Source organism: Dasypus novemcinctus, chromosome 3 (assembly GCF_030445035.2).
Source record: "Dasypus novemcinctus isolate mDasNov1 chromosome 3, mDasNov1.1.hap2, whole genome shotgun sequence".
Taxonomy (NCBI): domain Eukaryota; kingdom Metazoa; phylum Chordata; class Mammalia; order Cingulata; family Dasypodidae; genus Dasypus; species Dasypus novemcinctus.
The window spans coordinates 155,360,058-155,372,488 of NC_080675.1; the positions used below are offsets into that span (position 1 = coordinate 155,360,058).

At 38.5% G+C, this 12,431-nt stretch overlaps 1 pseudogene; it reads right to left on the reverse strand.

Annotated features, from left to right (window-relative positions):
• Positions 1-349: 349 nt before the first annotated feature.
• Positions 350-10,657, reverse strand: LOC131278041 (ornithine decarboxylase pseudogene; annotated as a pseudogene).
• Positions 10,658-12,431: the final 1,774 nt, after the last annotated feature.

Here is a 12,431-nt window from a genome sequence, read left to right on the forward strand (position 1 = left end):
TGGGAAAGAAGAAAATTTTAACTTTGCATTAGGATACTACTTGATACTAAACTTTTTAAAACTTTGTAGACAGACCCATCAAATCTTGCTTAACTTTAACCATAAAAATTTATTTTCCATTAACCTTCTACACTTTCAGTATTCATTCAGGTTTTGTCACACATTCTATTCTTTCTTAATAATCATTTTTCTTAGGACAAAATCATCTCCTGTTTCCTTAACAATAAAAACACATTTCATATATCCCACATACATAAGTTACCAAAACAATGTTGGAAACTTTTCAGGCAAACTTTTTCCAAAATATAATTACTATCAACACTAAACAAACTTGGTAAAATAATGAACTTTTCTTCATTTTAAATACTTAGTAGCATGTAATACCAGAAATAGTCTTTTAGAAGCAGGTTGGCAGGGGAGGCTGGCTGCCAACAAGTTTTCTTGTTATAAAATTACCTTTTATTATTATTATTTATCAATTCAGGTTTTGTTTAATAATGACTTTTTGCAATTATCCATTTAAGTACCTTAATTTAAACAATGCTTTGTTAAACTTCTTTTAATTATTTGTAGCCATATAGACTATAATTATATTATTTTAAGACAAAGTTTACCTTCACAGAACACATTCCCTTACCCAAAGTTACTACAATACCCTTTATAACTTACCACAAGTTCATTCAAGTTCCATCCTGCATATGTTCTTCCTGATTTTATGAAGACCAGCTGTCTTATTTTAGGACAAAATACACTTTTTTAAACAAATGTATCAACTTTTAGTTAGCACTTCTACAAAATTTTACTTTTCAAAATATTTATTCAAGTTTTACATCCTTTATTTTGTGAATAAAAATAAACTATTCATTTCAACTTAGGCAAGAACCATTTTTTATGAAGAGACATAGTAATTTCATTAATTAAGACTTACAATTTTTTATCATTGTAGAGATCCCATTAACATTTAAACTTAAGTATTAATATAAGCACTTAATTTAATTTTTGACCATTTGAATAGAACTCTTTAGAAATTTTTATTTATTAATTTATATCACCATCCAGAGGTATCAAAATATAAACTGACATTGAACAAACACAAAACAATTACAACACATTAATAGAAACATACAGTTTACAATTGACTCATAATTCTTACTTTCTTACTTTCTTGGTATAGCTGTTTTTAAGTTCTCCATCATAGCGCTCCTTAGATTTTACTGTTTTTTTTTTTTTGTACTAGTTTTATTATTTTGGTTAAATAGGCCTAATCAGAATTAGCATGGAAACAAAACAGAACACTAATGTTGCTATGTTTATCTCCTTTTCCAGGAGTTTAATTCTATTAACACCCACTAGCCCACAACTACATTATTATGTAGACAACAGGGGCTTACAGAGTTGCTGCCAGAATAATTTCCTTATCTTAGTTAACGCTTTAACAGAGAGTTTTCTTACAAGCCTGATTTCACTAATAAGGACTTTATTTAGTAATTTTACCTGTTTTAAATTTTCCCATAGTTTAAAAGGTATTGGTTCACGATGGAACTCAGCACCTCCCTGAGGATTATTAGCATCTGATGGAGTTGGTCATGATATAACCAGAAAAGCTGATAAGAATTGCATGGCCTCCAGATCCCCGTGTCAAGATCCTTGCAATAAACAGCATACCCATATGAAGGTTGTTTGAGGAGTGAGGTTGGAAACAATGTCTTTTTTTTTTTTATCATACAGCAATGGTTTATTTTTTGTCTTTATTTTTTTAATATTACATTTAAAAAAATGAGGTCCCCATATACCCCCCAACCCCCCAGCCTACTCTACCCCCCATAACAACAATCTCCTCCATCATCATGAGACATTCATTGCATTTGGTGAATACATCTCTGAGCACTGCTGCACCTCATGATCAAAGGTCCACATTACAGCCCACACTCAACCACTTTCCATTCAGTAGGCCATGGGAGAACATACAATGTCCGGTAACTGTCCCTGCAGCATCACCCAGGACAACTCCAAGTCCTGAAAATGTCTACACATCTCATCTCTTCCTCCCATTCCCCACACCCAGCAGCCACCATGGCCACTTTCTCCACACCAATGCCACATTTTCTTCGATTACTAATCACAATAGTTCATGAATAGAATATCAGTAAGTCTACTCTAATCCATATTCTATTCCTGCATCCTGTAGACCTTGGAATGGTTGTGCCCACTCCACATCTATATCCAGAGGGGGCTTAGATTCCACATGGATGCTGGATGCAATCCTCCTGCTTTCAGTTGTAGGCACTCTTGGCTCTATGGTGTGGTGGTTGACCTTCTTCAACTCCATGTTAGCTGAGTGGGGTAAGTCCAATAAACCAGAGTGTAGGAGTTGAAGTCTGTTGAGGCTCAGGGCCTGGCTATCATATGGTCAGTCCAGAGATTCAGATCCCCTGGGCATATATTAAACCCCAGCATCAACTACAGTTCTGGTAAAAGTAACAGGAGAGGCTTGTGAAAAAAGATCACATCTGAGTCCAGCTCCATCACACAGAAACACAAACTCCAAAGAAGGGCCAACTGACATGGCACTGAAGTCCATCTGCCATGACCATAGAACCTGTGGGTCTCTGTAGCCCTCAGAAGAACCAATACCCGGGGTTGTATCTACTTTGTCTCTGGGGCTCTGCTGAGGTGTGCATAAAGGCAAACCTTCTGATAACCTCCCGGCTCTTTTTTGGAGACTCATAGCCATATGAGCTCATTTGTCCTTTCCATTTCCCCCTTGACTCAGGTCAAAAAGCATTTTTAACTCCTGGTATTATATGTAGACTGAGATATTCTGCTGGTCCGAGTTGACCCTTTTATTCAAGGTCATTTTCTAGTTACATCATCAGCTGGTACTTGGTAGTAATCCCTCGGCACCAGGGAGGCTCATCCCCGGGAGTCATGTCCCATGCTGGGGAGGAAGGCAACGCATTTACATGCTGATTTTGGCTTCAAGACTGGCCACATTTGAGCAACACGGAGGCTCTCAGGAGGTAACTCTTAGGCACCCTGCAGCTCTAGGCCTTGTTCTTATTTCAGGTGCACAGGCTCACAATCATAGTCATTAGTATCAAGGGCTCATTGTTGGACCTTCATTCTTTTTTGGTCTTTGCTGTTGCACTTGGGGGATTGTTGCTGTTCCTTTAGGGATTGTGATAGAGTTCCCCTGGCTAGGAACTCAGCACTCCCTCAGTTGTTGTTTTTAATTGTATCCACTATGAAAATATCCAAACATTTTTATGTACCCTGGATATATGCCCTGTAGAACTCCCTGCCAACCATGTGTCCCCTGTCAATAACATCCCACACCAGTATTTCTCTGCTGCCATTGTTGAACCTCTCTGTGATCCAAAACTTCCTGAAAAGTGAAGCCCAATCTATTGCCAGGTTCCCTTAATAGTAAAATGGAATACAGCAATGAGTTTAAAGGATAGATATAGAATACATATTAATTTGGGAAAATTACGGTAAAAATAAATTGGGGTATTAAAAAATTTAAAAATGCAAAAGCTTTGTTTTTGATGTTTTGCCCTCCATCACTGCAATAAGTCTTGCCCTGTATGCAAATTGTCAAGGCAACTACTTCCATCATTTCCTCAGTGTCTACGTCCTTTTTCTTTTCTTTTTTCTAATTATTAAGCTTATCTTCACAAGAGTTTTAGATCACAGTCATTCATATATACAATATACAGTACTCTCACATATCCAACATAAAACCTTTTCCCTTCCACAGCAATAATCTTTTTACATATTCATACTATACTTACTGAAACTGATGTACAGCTATTGAGACAATAGCTTTCAAACAAAGTAACATTTGTGTTTTCATTGTGGTTTATATTTTAGATGATACAATTTTCTAAATTTTTAGTTATCTTATGTTTTACACTATGGTTTACATTTTAGCCTATCAGCCCCTATACATTCTTGGTGTAATTTTACATGTCTTATATCCATCCTTGCATACTCTTGTGAAACAATTCTATTGCCCACACAGTTACATTGGTTCCATCTATTCAATACCTCTTTCCCCCTCCCCTTAGGGCCCACAGTGACATTCAATCTTCATTGCTTGAAGGGCCATGTTCAGAGATACTTGCAACAGTGTTGAGGGCTTGACGTGTTCAACTGCCCTAATGCCCTGGGAGCCACCATTTCTCTTGAGAGATACAGTCCCCTGTATTTGATGGCCTCAGTCCTCCCCAGGATGTGGGTATACCTTCACTCATTATATGGGTCTCTATCCAATGATATAACCCACTATGGCAAAATGAGCATTTACATATTCCCTAGGAGCCTGTCCTGCATCAGATTATCCCCTTTAAGCATCTTAAACAGGTAACTTTCCTTATTATATTTTTGAAAAGTTTTTCTCAGCACTTTACTCTCAAAAATACCTGACAAACTCCTATGTTCATATGTTTCCTCCCCCTCCCCCCAATTTCTTGGGCAATATTACCCATCCTCCCATCCCTAACCCCCCTCAAGCCCACAAAGCCCCACCTAAAGGTAACCCTATGCCCCCATTTTATCCCTTCCTTGTACAAATACTTACCTCCAGCTTATCATAGATTTCACCCATGTAGGTGTCAGCTCGCAACCTTCCTCTACCCCCCAATTTCCTGTAAGCCTATCATCCAGGCTCTAGCTCTCTGAGGCAGCTTGGTTTACTTATTTCATATCATTGAGGTCATGTAGTATTTGTCCTTCAATGCCTGGGTTGCTTCACTCAAAATAAGGTTCTCAAGATTCATCCATGTTATCACGTGTGTTTGTAGTGTATTTGTTTCTAAAGCCGAGTAGGATTCCATTGTGTGTATATGCCACATTTTATTTATCCATTCATCTGTTGATGGGCATTTGGGTTGATTCCAAATTTTGGCAATAGTGAAGGATGCTGCTATGGATATTGGTGTGCGTACATCAGTTTGTGTCCTTGTTTTCAGTTCTATTGGGTATATCCCCAGCAGTGGGATTTCTAGGTCCTATGGCAAATCTATGGCTAGTTTTTTGAGAAACCGCCAAACTGTCCTCCAGAATGGTTGGATCCTTCCGCATTCCCACCAGCATTGGATGAGTGTTCCCATTCCTCCACATCCTCTCCAGCATTTGCAGTCTTCTGTTTTTTTCATAGCTGCCAATCTTATGGGAGTAAGATGGTATCTCACTGTAGTTTTGATTTGCATTTCCCTGATAGCTAGAGATTTGGAGCATTTTTTCATGTGCTTTTTAGCCATTTGTATTTCTTCTTTGGAGAAGTGTCTGTTTAAATCTTCTTCCCATTTTTAAAATGGGTTGTTTATCTTTTTATTTTCAAGATATAGGAGTTCTTTATATATGCAGGTTATAAGTCTCTTATCAGATATATGGTTACCAAATATTTTCTCTCATTGTGTAGGCTCTCTTTTCACTTTCTTGACAAACTCCTTTGAGGTGCAGAAGGCTTTAATTTTGAGGAGGTCCCATTTATCTATTTGTTCTTTTGCTGCTCATGCTTTTGGTGTGAAGTTCATGAAGCCATTTCCTATTACAAGGTCTTGTATATGCTTCCCTACACTGCTTTCCAAAGTCTTTATGGTCTTGGTTCTTATATTTAGGTCTTTGATCCATCTTGAGTTGATTTTTGTATAAGGTGTGAGATGGTAATCCTCTTTCATTCTTTTACATATGGATATCCAGTTCTCCAGGCACCATTTTTTGAATAGGCCATTCTCTCCCAGTTGAGAGGGTTTGGTGGCTTTATTGAATATTATATGACTATATATATGAGGATCTCTCTCAGAGCTCTCAATTCAGTTCCATTGGTCTGTGTGTCTCTCTTTGTTCCAATACCATGCTCTTTTCTCTACTGTAGCCTTGCAGTATGTTTTGAAGTCAGGTAGTGTGATTCCTCCAATTTCGGTTTTCTTTTTTCTTTTCTTTTTTTAAATTTCAAGATACTTTTATTTTTAAAACAGGTCACAACATTAAGCTTTTGGCCCATTCTGCTGTTATACAAGCTACAAATGCTTGCTCAGCAGGTGAGAAGCATCCCTTAGAAGTATGTTTAGAAGTGAATAAAATTCCATATAAAACAAATAATCAAGTAGTTTCCATAAGAACACAGATAAGTGTAACCCCATCTCCTAGTCTTCCTTATCGCTGTGTCTGTGCCAATCCTACTCTTACAAGGACATTTCAAAACTAGCAGTAATTAAGTTACTGCTTAATTAATCCCTCCATTCAAGCTAAACTCACAGTTAACAGCTACAAAAATGGTATTTACACATTAATACTAGCTGGAGCACAAGTGGCTGGGTGGCACTTCATCCCACTTTCCCAAGCACAGGAAAAAGGCAGAGCACTGGCGTCTTGATCCCCTACTTCGGGTGGAAACCCCCAGCTCTCAATTTGTTGCATGACTTGCCATGCAGGCCCCGACATCACGTAGTAGATGGTTGGCCTCTGGAATCCATTGAAAGTGGAAGCAGTAGCCACAGTGTAAGCACCCATGTTCTCAAACAGCATCCAGTCACCCACGTGCATTTCCAGCAGGCCACAGCGTTCAACGATCCGATCAAGGCCATCACACGTGGGTCCCCATATGCTAGATGAGTAATAATTCTCATCTGGTTTGGATCTCTTCTGCAGAAGAGGCTTTACATGCTCATGATCATAAAGGATACAATTAAATGATCCATATACTCCATCATTCACATAATACATAAAGGTTTGTTCACTCAATTCATCTTCATTGTCAGAGCCTGTCTGTTCCTTAAATACAATTTTTTTTTGGCAATATTTTTTTTAGCAATGATATTCACTGCAAGTGTGAAAGCTGAAGCAACATAATATTGGCCTGGTTCAGCTATGATTCTCACTCCAGAATCTAATGGGAAATACTTGTATAATGCTGGATTAATGACACTGGTTATCTCTTCAAATTGAAGCTTCACGTCATCAGATCTGGGAAAGCCACCACCAATATCAAGCAGATACATGCTGAAACCAACCTCAGCTCCCATGTCAAAGACACAGCGGGCATCAGAGATGGCCTGCACAAAAGTTTCAGGTTCAGTACAGCCACTTCCCACAGGGAAGCTAACATCAATGACATTGATATCGAGCTCTTTAGTCCATTCCAAAAGAAGCCTGCTGGTTTTGAGTGTGGTTCCAAATTGAACACTGAGGTGACAAACTGCTTTGGAGTCATCAGTGGCAATCCACAAAACCAACTTTGCCTTTGGATGTACCCTGGCCACTTTCATCAACTCAACCTCACTGTCAAAAGTCATCATCTCCATTATTGGCGGCATACTTAATTTGAGACACTTGTTTACAAGGGTTTGCATAGATTATCCTCTCTGGTGGCACCCCGAGACTCTGCACCAACTGGATTTCAGTCTTGCTAGCACAATCAAGTCCTGTCCCTATGGAAGCCAGGGTCTTCACTATGGCTTTACCATCATTACATTTGACTGCATAGAAGGGGGTGACACGAGGAAGAACTTTTAACCATCTCAGATGTTTCTTTAGAATGTCTCCAAGGTCCGCAACATAGTAGGCATCTTTATCATCAGAAGAAGAAACTTCATTAATTTTTTGGTTCAGAATGTCCTTGGCAGTAAAACCTTCATCAAGGAAATGGCAGTCAAACTCCTCATTACTGAAGTTGTTCATGGTTTCTTGATGTTGCACTGAAACACAACAAAATGGAAAACTAAGAGATGGAATTTAAAGAGATTTCTTTCAGCTTTTCAGGAAGGCAATTCTCCAGGAATTCCAAATCTTGCTGAATTATAAGACTTGTGCCCTTGATGCAGCAGTGGAAATGTTCTCCTAGCACTTGGGCGCTGGGGCCGCCCCCCGAGGAGGTCCTGCAGCCTGCACTGCTGCCACCACCACCGCCCGCCTTGCTCCCTCCCGCCGGAGGACCACCGGCCCGAGGAGGCACCAGAGCTGCTGGCAGAGGGCGGTCGGCGGCAGGGCTGCAGGGGCCTGACTCGTTTTTCTTCTTCAATATGTCTTTAGCTATTCGGGGCCTCTTTCCTTTCCAAATAAATTTCATAGTGAGTTTTTCTAGTTCCTTAAAGAATGCTGTGTTGATTTTTATTGGGATCAGTTTTGGTAGGATAGACATCTTGATAATATTTAGTCTTCCTATCCATGAACAGGGAATATTCTTCCATTTATTTAGGTCTTCTTTGATTTCCTTGAACAGTCTTGTGTAGTTCTCTGTGTATAAGTTTTTTCCATCTTCAGTTAAATTTATTCCCAGGTATTTGATTTATTTTACTATTGTAAATGGTATTTGTTTCTTGATTTCCTCCTGAGCTTGCTCATTATTTGTGTATAGAAATGCTACTGATTTTTGCACATTGATCTTATAACCTGCAACTTCACTAAACTCAATTATGAGTTCTAGAAGCCTTGTTGTAGTCCTCTCAGGGTTTTCTATGTATGGGATCATGTCATCTGCAAATAATGAAATTCTGACTTCTTCCTTTCCAATTTGAATGCCTTTTATATCTGGTTCTTGCCTCAGTGCTTCTAAGACAATATTGAATAGAAGGGGTGAGAGTGGGCATCCTTGTCTTGTTCCTGATCTTAGAGGGAAGGATTTTAGGATTTCACCACTGTAAAAGATGTTGGCTATGGGTTTTTCATATATACTCGTTATCGTGTTCAAAAAATTTCCTTGTATTCTGATCTTTTGCAGTGCTTTTATCAAGAAAGGGTGCTGTCTTTTGTCAAATGCTTTTTCTGCATCTATAGATATAATCATGATTTTTTCCCTTTAATCTGTTTATATGGTGTATTACATTGATTGATTTGCTTATGTTGAACCATCTTTGCATACCCGGAATGAATCCCACTTGATTATGGTATATAATTCGCTTAATATGTGGTTGAATACAGTTAGCAACTATTTTGTTGAGGATTTTTGCATCTAGGTTCATTAGAGAAATTGGTCTGTAATTTTCCTTCCTTGTGGTGTCTTTGTTTGGCTTTGGTACTAGGGTAATGTTGGCATCATAGAATGAGTTAGGTGATGTTCCTTCTGTTTTGATTTTTTGGAAGAGTTTCAGCAGGATTGGCGTTAGTTCTTTCTGGAATGTTTTGTAGAATTCACCTGTGAAGCCGTCTGGCCCTGGGCTCTTCTTAGTTGGGAGGTTTATAATGACTGATTCTATCTCTTTACTTGTGATTGGTTTGTTGAGATCATCAATTTCTTCTTTCATCAATATAGGCTGCTTATGTGTTTCTAGGAATTTGTCCATTTCCTCTGAATTGTCATTTTTGTTGGAATATAGTTTTTCAAAGTATCCTCTCATGATAGTCTTTATTTCTGTGGGGTCAGTGGTGATATCTCCCTTCTCATTTCTTATTTTGTGTATTTGCATCTTCTCTCTTTTTCTTTGTTAGTCTAGCTAAGGGTTTGTCAATTTTATTGATCTTCTCAAAGAACAGCTTCTTGGTTTTGTTTATCTTTTCAAGTGCTTTCCTATTTTCTATTTCATTTAGTTCTGCTCTTATCTTTGTTCTTTCTTTCTTTCTTCTTCCTGTGGGGTTACTTTGTTGTTTTTTTACTAATTCCTCCAAATGTGCAGTTAGTTCTTCGATTTTTGCTCTTTCTTCTTTTTGGATGTATGAATTTATGGCTATAAATTTCCCTCTCAGTACTGCTTTTGCTGCATCCCATAAGTTTTGTATGTTGTGTTATCATTTTCATTAGTTTCAAGGTAGTTATTAATTTCTTTTGAGATTTCCTCTTTGACCCACTGTTTTTCTAAGAGCGTGCTGTTTAATTTCCATCTCTTGGTGTGAAATCTGGCCCTCTGGCCCTTGCAGATTTCCAGCTTCACTCCACTGTGGTCAGAGATATTATTTTGTATGATTTTGATCTTTCTGAATTCATTGAGCCTTTCTTTGTGGCCTAGCATATGGTCTATCTTGGAGAATGATCCACGTGCACTTGAGAAAAATGTATATCCTGCTGTATTTGGGTGTAATGATCTGTATGTGTCTATTAGAGCCAACTTCTCTAAAATAGTGTTTAAAGTTTTTGTTTCTTTAGTGCTTCTCTTTTGAGATGTTCTTTCCAAAGTTGACAGTGGTGTATTAAAATCTCCCACTATAATTGTAGAGGCATCTACTCTTTCACTTAGTTTTTCCAGTGTTTGCCTCATGTATTTGGAGGCACCCTTGTTAGGAGCATAAATATTTATGATTGTTCGTTCTTCTTGAGAGATTGTCCCTTTCACTAATATGTAGTAGCCTTCTTTGTCTCTCACAATTGTTTCACATTTAAAGTCTATTTTGTCTGATATTAATATAGCTACTCCTGCCTTTTTTTGGTTATTGTTTGCTTGTAAGATTGTTTTCCAACCATTCACTTTCAACCTCTATGAATCCCTGGGTCTAAGATGTGTTTCTTGTAGACAGCATATAGATGGGTCCTATTTCTTTATCCAGTCTCCCAGTCTGAGTCTTTTGATAGATGAATTTAATCCATTGACATTCAGTGTTATTACTTTCAAGGAATTATTTATGTTAGCCATATTTTTTTAATTGATTTTGTAAAAATATTACATTAAAAAAATATGAGGACCCATTCAACCCTACCACCCCCACCCCACCACTCCCCCCCCCAGCAACCCTCACTCCCATCATCATGACACATCCATTGCACCTGGTAGGTACATCTCTGGGAATCTTTGCACCCCATGGTCAATGGTCCACATCATGGCCCATACTCTCCCACATTCCATCCAGTGGGCCCTGGGAGGATTTACAATGTCCGGTGGTTGCCCCTGAAGCACCATCCAGGGCAACTCTAAGTCCCAAAGGCACCTCCACCTCTCATCTCTTCCTGCCATTCCCCATACCCATCAGCCACCATGTCCACTTTTCCCACTCCAATGCCACCTTTTCTCTGCGGACCTTGGATTGGTTGTGTCCGTTGCACCTCTATGTCAAGAGGAGGCTCAGATTCCACATGGATACTGGATGCAATCCTCTTGCTTTCAGTTGTAGGCCCTCTAGACTCCATGGTGTGGTGGTTGTCCTTCTTCAACTCCATCTTAGCTGAGTGAGGTGAGTCCAATAAATCAGATTGTAGGAGCTGAAGTCTGTTGGGTATGTTAGCCATATTTTGACTGGACTTGTGTCTGTCATATTTTGTTTGTTTGTTTTTTCCTTCTCTTTTTGTCTTTTTTGTTGCTCTTACACTCTCCTCCAACTCTGCCTCTCCTGTTTTTTCCTTTCTTCCTGCAGAATTCCCTTCAGTATTTCTTGAAGGGCAGGGTTCTTGTTGGCATACTCTTTTAATTTCTGTTTATCTGTGAATATTTTGAACTCTCCATCATTTTTGAATGCTGGTTTAGCTAGGTAGAGTATTCTTGGTTGGGTTTTTTTTTTTTTTTCTTATAGTACCTTGACTATATCATACCACTGCCTTCTTGCCTCCAAGGTTTCAGATGAGAAAGCAGCACTTAATCTTATGGAGCCTCCCTTGTATGTGATGGTTTTCTTTTCTCTTGCTGCTTTTAGAATATTTTCTTAGTCTTGAGCATTGGATAATTTGACAAGTATATGTCTTGGGGTGGGCCTGTTGGGATTTATGATGTTTGGGGTGCATTGTGCTTCCTAGACATGTACATCCATCTCTCTCAGTAGATTTGGGAAGTTTTCAGCCATTATTTCCTCCAACATCCCTTCTGTCCCCGTTCCCTTCTCTTCTCCTTCTGGGATGCCTATAATATGTATGTTTGTCATTCAGGTCCCTAAGTCCTAGCTGGATTTTTTCTATCTTTTTATCGATCAGTTCTACTATCTGTTTGATTTCAGATGTAATGTCTTCCATGTCACTAATTCTCTCCTCTGCCTCTTCTAATCTGCTGCTATTTGCTGAGAGTGTATTTTTTCTTTTCTTGAACTGTGGTGTTCATCCCCATCATATCTGTTATCTTTTTGCATATGTCTGCAATTTCCTCTCCAAGTATTTTCTTCATATGTTAATCTCTTCCTTTACTTCAATAGGTTGGTCTCTAATATATGTTTTGAGATCTTTAAATACTTGTGCAAAGTTCTGCTCCCCTTCCTGGTTTTTAGTTTGTTCATTGGATTCAGCCATGTTTTCCTGATTATTGGTTTGGTTTGTAGTTTTTTGTTGCTGTCTGGTCATCATTTTATCTTGATGGGTTTAATCAGTCCTTAGCTTCTCTGTCTAGTCTTGGGGATTAATTAGTTGTTCTTGCATAAGTGTTATGTCTCCTCTTTGTCACTTTGTTCTTCTTTCTCTATTTTCTTGTTGCTAAGTTCACTTTGAAGGAAAATATTAGGACCAGGGAAAGCAAAATGAGTAAGAAAAGAAAATGTGTAAGGTAGTATTGGTAATAAATGTTCACAGAGCAACAATGTGA